Genomic DNA, 10,255 nt, shown 5'->3' with positions numbered 1-10,255 from the left:
TCAAAAATGGAGTATGTTAGAGAAAATCGTTGGTAGTAACAGTTTTTGTCATGACGATAACTGTTGGAAAACGTGAGCTCAAAATATGTCTTAGTCGTTCGAGAATCGGGAAGATCCTCCGTTGACTAAGGCCATGCAGGACGGACTGGAGCATTACTTGGCTAACCGCAGCATGCCTCATGTGTGTTGCACGGCTGACTTATTTGAAATGAAACTGACAACACAGGGAAAAGATAGCACTGTTGTTTTCAAATTCTTGGAGGCTACGATTCAGCCGTCAAACGGTAATAATTCTCACATCAAGATTTGCAGAGGATCGTCAATGACATGAGTTTGCAGACCGAGCGGCTAAATGGCTGACGTAGTTGAGTTAAACTTGGATGTGCCTCACGCATACACCTGTCCATGAGTTCACGTGTTTGTACACTTCTGAATCCAACTGCATCGCTTTCCTCACCCGACCTTGCAATCACGGGTAATCAACCAAGTACGCTGAAATCTTAAAAACGTGTGTTTGTTCAGAATCCGCTTTTCTCCCCTTGGAAGTTCATAGTCTTAATGGCATTGAAACATTGGTTGTTGGTCTCTTCGCCGAGCTTGTCAGTTGGATTGCAAACGTTTCATCACCAATCGAGGTGACATCGTCAGTGCAGGGTTGAGTGGATGAATTCCCCCTCTTCTGCCTGTGATTATATAGCTTCTAAACAGTATCTGGTAGTTCTGGAAACGGATTAATTGGGTCAAAGGAAAACAATCACGAAAAACAGAAGGCCAGTCAAATGAGCAAAACCCACCCCACAAAGCAAGAAGGAAACGTCCGAATCACAGCATGACAACTACATACAGAACTGCTTAATTGAATGCACCCAACGAACCAACCAGACACAGGAGGTTGAAACCACGTGAGATTCACAGGAGACCAATCAAACTACACGACGACCGTTTCCAGAACTACCAGATACTGTTTAGAAGCTATATAATCACAGGCAGAAGAGGGGGAATTCATCCACTCAACCCTGCACTGACGATGTCACCTCGATTGGTGATGAAACGTTTGCGATCCAACTGCCATGCTCGCCGAACAGACCACAACCAAACAGCGCACCCGAGCTACCTACATTCCACGGCATTTAAACATTCTATGTGTGAATTCGTGTAAATCGCCTTATTGCTTTTAGAATATTTGAACCCCATTGATAGATAACGCGAGTAAACTTGAAACGGATACTGCCACAGTGTGCGTTGGGTTATTTCTTCCCAACCGGACACATACACATTTCCAAGGCTCTGTAAACAGTGCATGGAAAAATATGGTCGTTGACTTGTTCGCTGAGCTGGGCAATTTGGTTGCATCTAATTTGGTTGCAACCAAATTGCCCAGCTCAGAGAACAAGCCAACGACCATCTACGCTACCTGAGCTACCGACATTCTCCTCTATGGAAAAATATTGTCTTTGTGCAGTGTTGGGAAGTCTTTGAAGAATTAATCGGTTGGGCAGACGTCATACAACAAGAGCCGTACTGCTCGATAAAGGGGTATATTTTCGAACTTCTGAATATAGTCTTGGCTAGCATACGGAGGAACTTTTGGTGAATCACATCTAGAAAACGACTTTGCGTCACAAAATCCATCTTGATGACTTCATGGACGCGGGTTGTTTTCATTATAATTAAAACATTTTTATTCATCATATTTGGTATAGGTTATCCGAGAATTTCCAAAGTGCTCACTACAAAAAGAAAATAAGCTCTTTCTTCTAGATGATCCCCTCCTGAGGCAATCGCTTATGCCAGACTTCTTAAAACACCCATGAATAACAGTTAATCTCATGACAGACCACCTTGTAAAAGAAACCTAATATGGTGGCACAATTAATGTGGTGTCACCAGAACGGGAAACTATGTATTTGGCGATAGATATCCCTGAGGTCAAACAATCGTTCTTCACTCACATGCATTTATTAATGCAGGTCTATCCGCCCCCGTAGTGATAGAAGATATTGTAACAGTGTTGCAGGGTTTGCATAAGTTGCTCTCAATCCAGTTGTTACATATGAGGAAAGATTTTTTGTCTAGTTAAATCAGCACGTGCAGTCAGAACATAGTATTGATTATCCCTGTTCAGTTGATGAGATAATTCCACGTTATCCAAACCCAGATTTATGTCCATGGTAGTTCGACGGCCAACAATTTGCCTTGCATCTTTCCAAGGTGCTCTTATGGTTCAAATGTTTTCCCCTACTTTGTCACAGGACCACCTGGGTCTGACCATAAATTAGTTAAATTGTCCGGAGATGGTATGTTTTTGAGCGTGTAATTTCTACGGTATGGCTGAACAGCACTGTGGTGAGATGCGGCTGGGTGTATCAGGCACGGACTTTGTAATTTGGCGTTTATTTAATAAACCCAACGGAAAATATGTCACCAACAGATCTCGCTCTAACTTGGGCCTTGATATTCTCACATTAACTGTTGTATGTCTACGTTCCAATCCATGCTTTGGAGCACAGAGACACACACCGAAGTATGCTGTGCGTACAGGTCATGTACATAAGTTTTCCCCTCTAACCACCCTAATCATGCAACGACAGTTCGGTGTTAATCCAGACTTAACTCTAGTTTATAAAACTTGGTGACCTTAAGACAGCGAAACATGATAAAAACTTTTTCGGACCGTTACGCAATGTTCTGAGCCACGTATTATTGCACGTTTCATCAGACATAAAATGACCGCGCTTCGCCTTCCTCAAGCTTTGCCATGCTTGTTTCGCCAGACATTTTAGTTTGTGTGAGAGTTTGAAAAAACGAATTGCTTCTATAAGCCAAAGCTGGAATATAAAATAATTTTGACGTTCTATTAACTCTCGAGAAAGATGATCAAATGGTATTCCTAAGTACTAATTTTGGGTAAAGTCTAAGATAGTCCGAAAAATTTGAATAGTTCAAACTAGACGCAAACTGAACATCTGAAAAGCGCCTCATAGTAGGGTAGCCCGCATAATATAGAGCTACATATTCTAGTAACGATGTACACTGCAAGCTGGTTCCACATGATATTCATGTTATGTGCTTCCCCGAAGAACCGGAACCCCTTTCCTTATATTTCGTGTGTAACTGATAAATTCCAACCAAACTTCTGCGGCAACACTTGACTGGGTACAAGTAAAACTCCTCTGTTCTCCTCCGGAATATGAGACGCAGCCGGTCGTGTTTGTGGCAAGAATATTGATGCAGTTGGTAGGGCACTCCTTCGTCTCATTACGAACCGCATGGGAACTAACTTTACAGAAACTTGTTCTTCGGACGGACCCCTTACCGGTTGCCATTCCCGATCCCAATAATGTATAAAAAGTGGATATAGTTTTGTTTTCCACTGGTTTATTCTGTCTTAGTAGACAGCAAGTATAAGTTTTTAGGTTGCAGCAGCCAGTAAACGGTTCCGTCGTTCCAAGCTTCTGAAGACTAATCGGTGGCTATGGTTACAGTGTGTAAGTGTTTGAAAAAATTTCTTGGTATTGTTCAGGGTAGACAAACTTGAATTTGTTCTAGCCCGCAATTCGTTCTCTGAATTTCCTTATGAACGAGGCAATTCAGTTGATCTCTGTGCCACCACTCTCTGATTGTGTCTGCTTTGCGCAAACCACTACTGTAAAGTTGAGAAGACAAAGCTTATGGCACTTTGCCTTTTTATCATCAAATAGAATTATTATTTACATTTGGATGTGCACATTTGAGCTTACAGAAGACTCTCCAGGTATATGGCGTTCATTTCCAAGCCCGTTATGTTAGATATTTGTAAGCAAATGGAAAATCCATGGAACATGTTTGCATTCCGTTCGAGCTAGTGAAGTAGATGCAGGGCTTGTGAGATTGCGCAGACTGGAAATTCAAACGGCATCCCATCTATCGCAAAAACATATTACGACTCCACACTGTGTGGTCTTTTCATGGGTTTAGTGACCATGTGTACGCACGTCAGTGGTTTCTGACGTTGAGCGTCAGCTTACATTGTCTCCCCCCATGTGAACATCTGTCAAGATCCATTTGTCACAGATTTCTACCTTCGGTAGTAGCTGTGTCTCTTCAGGTCTTATCAACATAAACAGACAAGCCAACAAAGTACAGTGTTTGGAATTGGGAGTCAATAAGTATGGAAATGGGAGTGTCCTCAATAGTATTCCCCTCTCAAGTGAGTTTCGTATTTAAACCCTTTACTCACCTTGTTGTTACACGGCGGCTTAAGTAAGAAGGCAAACTTTCACTTGAGTGCTCATCAGCTTATTTACAAATCATAAAGTTCTTGAAGCATTACGGTGCAATTTCATTCATGTGCCTAGCTGAATACATAGAAACCCTATGTATCAACTGCCGTTCCCTTCCAAGTCATATCTTATTACTTCTCAGTTTGTATATGTTACAAAAACCTTGTTCTTGGGCCTGTCAGTGCCGTGTTCCTGCCTCTTCATTATTAGATTCGAGCCGCTGCATTAAGGTGAACTGAAAGTAACGAGCTCTATACTCTGTAAATGGTGGTGTTTGTAAACAACTGAGCTGAATTTCTCCGAACTACTTCATCTATATCTTATATTGATCCGTAACTTCCACTTATTGTTGCATGCTCTGGTGGTCTGCTTTCAGCCATTTCAGTACATAAAAGCTTCCTATGATCCCAGAGACACTGTTGTAAAAATTTGTGCCATTTTGGTAACTACAATAAAAAGCCCTGAATCCATAGCTTTTGCAGCCGTTTTGGCTTGGTCCCAAGCGGCAGCACTTATGGAGCCAAGTTTAAACCCTGATATTAGGGAATTATTGAAACTTAACACTGATCACTAATTGTGAGCGGTAATGGTTTATAGTATAGACAACACTGTATTACACATGCACTGACCAAAATTAACATTGAAGAATAGGGATTAAACCCTCGCAAATTAACGTATTTTTGTTTGCAGCTAAAGGCCGGAATGGTACCATGCAGGTAATGTCTCTTACTAGCTTCGCTTACTTCAGATTGTCCCTAATAAATTGCACAGGTGAGAGGCAGTGCTGGCGTTTTGTGCACACCTGCTTTGCAATGAAAAGGAGAAGTGCAAAATGGGACACTTCCAACCAACTCGAATGGGCTATGCTTTGATTTCAAGTTCAGTTAACCAAGTTTCCGAATCGCCTACTGTTTCAGAGAAATTAACTTAAGACAATCTACGATTAGGAGATCCTATGCTTCTACTGCTAGTTCCACCATCGCTCATGGAACATGGTATTATACTTCACCTCCAGGTGAATATTTGTGCCCTCAGCAAGTTTTCATCTTTCCTAGATCAAATAATAATTGGAAGGGATGCATATTTTTCATAGCCTTTGTTTCGTTGAGAACTTGCTGATGCCTTCAACTTTTTGCCTGGCTTTTACCATTACTCATGTGTTAAACAGGAACGTTGGATATCATGTACGGATATATGTGTGAAACAATACTTTTCCAGCAGGTGGTCATTTTTGCAACCCACATTATGATATTCAGGTATTTGGATGGTGTCTTATTTACGGTAACTGCTGAGTAAGCTTCTAAGTAAAAGTTCTGAAGCCGCACAACTTTGTCACTTTTAAAATAACATGTTCTTATTATGCTGCACAAAGTAGCAAATGGCTTTCTCAATTTGTCTTTGGCAATTTTCCATAGACTATGGTTCTGTCCCGTCAGCCATCTACTTCACAGCTAATATTCAATTTGTGACACATGATCTACTAATAGTGAACCTAAATCACCAAAAAGTCTGAACCGTATTTCTTTTGTGTGCACTGAGATATTTTGACTCATATCCTTGTGGTCTTTTTGGAATCACAGTTAAACTTACAAGTGACATATACACAGGGCGTGTTTATCTCGCTGTTTGCAAAAATTCGGTTTCTACCGATTCTTTTTTCTGTGCCAAAAAATTACCCACACCGCCAGCACAGTGGAAAACAAAAGGATGCACACCTGCAGACCTTTGACCTTTTACGTTCTATTGTTAGAGCAACGTTGGCATGTCATATCCCAAAAAAACTGAAACCATTTGGCATGAACCAGCAATGTTCTTTGTTACTTCGAACGTCATTTTTCCCTGACCTATCAAAAACCAGTGATCGCTTACTAGCACAGAGGAAGTCGTTGTGTGACCTCTCCTAATGTATATCCTTGTCCGTCCACAAGTACATATAATTCAATAAAACCAAAACATCTGACTAATATACAAGTACTAACAGTTTATCAGGTGGGTTTTGATCTATTTGCTGAGAGTGACAATCAACTTGCAAACGTTTGGCATCCTTTGAGGAGATATCATCAATGCGTTTCATTGCATATTATCACACCACAGATCACCAAATTGTGACAGAGCTTTTGTTAGTAGATTGTCAAGCTCTAGTGACAGATCAACAACCACCGAATTTACTACCAGGGAACGCACCCCAGCTACCAATTTTCAGCACACTATCAATAAACAAGTAGACATTACCGAGTTTAGCCTTACTTTCGTGAATCAAGTTCGTTTCATTTATTTTCTATTCCTTCTTCTTACAAACGGCACACATACTTTTGAGTGTTTTATACTGGATGAAATTCCAAAACTGACCACTTTGTTTTTACTTGCCCTGTACTTCTTGGCGTGGTTAAGTATGAATAGATTCTTAATCAGCAAAGACCAAGTTGCCAGCTGGGTGGAAACAGCGTTCCTGTACACCTCTATAATTGTGCCGGTGTTTGTTGACTTGCCTTGGAACCATGTGACAGATTTTATGACGTACATGCTCCTCTTCTAACAGTTTTTTAAAGTCCAGTGGCTACATATAAGAGCAAATGGTATGTTTTGTTCTTAAGCTTCCGGTGGAGTGCAGGCCTGCCTGAGTTGCTTTTTGTTTATACAAGTAGTGGATGCGGCCTGATGCTACTCTTACACTCTACTTGTTTAATTCGTTTATACCTCCTGTGCAGCATTTTACCTATCCTGGTCTATAATGTGGTTTCAAAATATTGCTTCTTGGGATGTCTCCCAACACACATTGATTTCACTAAAGTCATCCACCAGGATGCACTGTGGGGCCCGTGATATTACTTGAATATCCTCCAGTCATGTATCTTTAAGTTAGATTGGACTGAGGACTAGCTCCTCTATTCAGCTGGATTCTAAATGCAGCATCCCACTAAAGTTTTCTGAAGCCTGAATTACTAGGCTAACTCTGTTTCTTAATATGATATGAGATGCACTACGGCATTTCAGTCTCGGTTTTTCATTCGGCCGTAAATGCGCATTGTTTAGGTCTTAAATGATACATTTGCGCCCCTGACTTGAAGATGTATTTGCGTTTTTGCCAATGTAACTTTGCCTGACTTTCCTTACTAACTTACTTTTGGCACTTTTAATTAACACTCTTAGATTCTACTTTTGGAGGAGCCGGTTAGGAGCAGGCCGATTCCAAGATAACTTGTTCAATCTTACACGACAATCCTTACAGTAAAGCTAATTGACTTTCCCGGTTCTCTTGCACTGGGTGCTTCTTGTGGACTTATCCGGGCCTCCAGTAGAAATTTAAGTCTGGAGGTCTAGTGTACTTCTTTTGTTTATTAACGCCCTAAAACTGACCTTCGTACTTCGATGTAGTCTACTGTCGGACGTCCTAGAAGTAACAACATGGTGGAAAAGTTTCTGAATTTGCTAGGATAAGCAGCGCAAGCGAAGCCAACTCCATATTACCTATATTGGACAATCGCCATAAGGTCTTCTGATGCATCAGTAGTGTAGCCAGCTACATATTTAAACAGTGAAAGAGTGTCTCTATGAGGTTAAACATTATTACAGCCTGCTTTCTTCGGGTACACTGCACCGTGATGATGTTGTACGAGTACTTCATGTTTTTTACTGACTGTCTATTCTAGTATCTTACCAGATGTTATGTATTTTTCCGTGACTTCTTTTTACTCCAGCTTTTTTCATCCATCCCGTTTTCGTACATCTTATATGTCTGAACTAAACATCGTCCAAAATCCATTTTTCTAAACGAATGTTCTTCTTCTCACGTCTCATCACATAAAATCTTTTTATAGACAGGCTTGAACGAGGTTTCCTTTTTGCTCTCCGGAGACTCTGATCGAATTCTATTTGGCGATCAAACAGCAGGCCACCCTGTTCGTGCCACCAGTTATCAGAATTGTCCTGTACTCACTCTTGACTTTTTGGCACAAAAGACTGTACCGCTGAAAAACAATTTTCATAACTCAGCAACCTTTTTTTCTCGGTCGTCTAACCATTGTAGGGTAAGCGAGACACTCATGGTTGCTTTTAAAATCCGTGGTGTATAACATCCGTATACTGAAGGCGCCACTTTCAGGCCGCTGTCGCTCCTGTTTACTGTTGAACGCCTTTGTAAACTTATAGGGCCGAGTACCAAGATAACTGTGTTTTTACCTTCACTGATCCGTCACAGTAGAACGATACAGAGGGTTATGTGAAACGCTGAGCCGTGCTTTCTCCATGCGCTTGTTTGAGAGCCAAAGGAAGTTCGTCGTGTCCATGTGGTTGCAGCTAGCCAAAACTAATTTTTTATTCCGAATTCAAGCGAACCGTTAGAAGCATTCAAAAATAACGGCAACCATGATGGACATGAATATTTCGAGGGGGATATAAACATTTGATTAGTAGTGTAGGACTGACTTTGGTTACTGTAAGCGGACATTCTTAAGGTAGAGGAAAACAACTGTACTAGTTGCTGACCGGTAAACGTTGGACGGGCGAATAGCCTGATTGACTAAAGCCTTCAGGTAAATACATTCCTAAGTTTTATTACAATGTTTGGCAGAGTGTACAACAGCGCTATCCTCTTTTTAATAAATAAAACGTGGGTTCTCAAATATTTTAGTACAGCGTGCAGCCAAATTCGTGCAAGCCAGTCAATATGGGTTCAAGACGAAAGTCCAAATTTAGAAAAACAGTCGGCGGACGCTAGGGTGTGCGATAATCCTATATGGGACTAGTTGTTACGAGGTTTGTTATATGGCTGTCTTGTAACTGTCTTAATGTAGAAGGGAATAAGGGTGATGAGCCTGGATGATACAAAGCTAAAGCGCTACATCCGAACAGGCTATGGTCGGCAGTCTCCATGTGACACCTTGGGCCAGGCGATCTTTTGACCCTAACCTCAAATCCAGAAACAAAATAGAGGACTTTACCGGCGGCATAGAACAAATAATAAAGCAAGGCTGAAAAGGATAGAAACATCTACCCAATAGGAGAAACTATAACACTCCCTGAATGAACGACTTGTATCACTGATGTTTGAAGTTGAGAACATAGGTTTCTTTATACGCAGCGAGATAAAGGTGAAAGCATGCACGTCGAAGGTAGTGAACATGGGTTATATTCTGCTACATTTCCTGTGAAGCTTGAACTTGCTCTCGATCAGAGGATATGTGATGAGACTATTGACTGCGTTTACTACACTCGTCAAGGTTAAGAAGTCACTTCACTACTCCCGGCATATGAGAGGTGGAAAGTGCAGCTGAAGACAAAAACTTTGCCACGAGAATGATGCCAAAACTGAAACGTTCCACTATGCCAGCTGCCTCCGCAAGCCTGGCTTTTTCAGCCACTGGTAACCCTGAAATCTAATGGGCAATAACCTGCAGACTTAAGCCTTAAAGCAGCGAGAGCCTTTGGTGGTGGTGACACTCTATGGTTAGGCAACGACAACACTCACGGGGTTGTACAAGCGCCAGCAAGATAAGCTAATCCTGAAGCTTTATAAACCTGTCTAGATATCAGACAACTTTCAGAGTTGAAAGTTCGAGTCGGAACAAGAAATCAATATATTTTTACGCCATCAGACTGCGTAAACTAACCACAGCGATTTCTGACTTGAAGATAGTATAAGGCTAATGTACACCTCTGACTCGTCTACCTTAATTACTTGAACCTCACTGTGAATATGTATTCATATGATTACTCGTTTTCCCAAGCCATAAAGCATTGATTTTTAAATGGAGTCAACTTGTTAGAAGAATAATAAGTCTAGTTACATTTAACTTATTTTAGCGCTTCTTGATAACGCCGAAACCCGATGATAATGAACCGCATAGCCTACAAAATAGTGAATGGCAATTTTTTTGAAAGGAAGCTGTCAATTCAGAACCTGTTAGGTCAGCAAAAATAGTCCTGCATATGAAATCCAAAGTGATCAATTTAGACCATATATATATATATATATATATATATATATATATATA

Source organism: Opisthorchis viverrini (assembly GCF_000715545.1).
Source record: "Opisthorchis viverrini unplaced genomic scaffold opera_v5_86, whole genome shotgun sequence".
Classification (NCBI taxonomy): domain Eukaryota; kingdom Metazoa; phylum Platyhelminthes; class Trematoda; order Opisthorchiida; family Opisthorchiidae; genus Opisthorchis; species Opisthorchis viverrini.
This window is presented reverse-complemented; position numbering follows the sequence as displayed.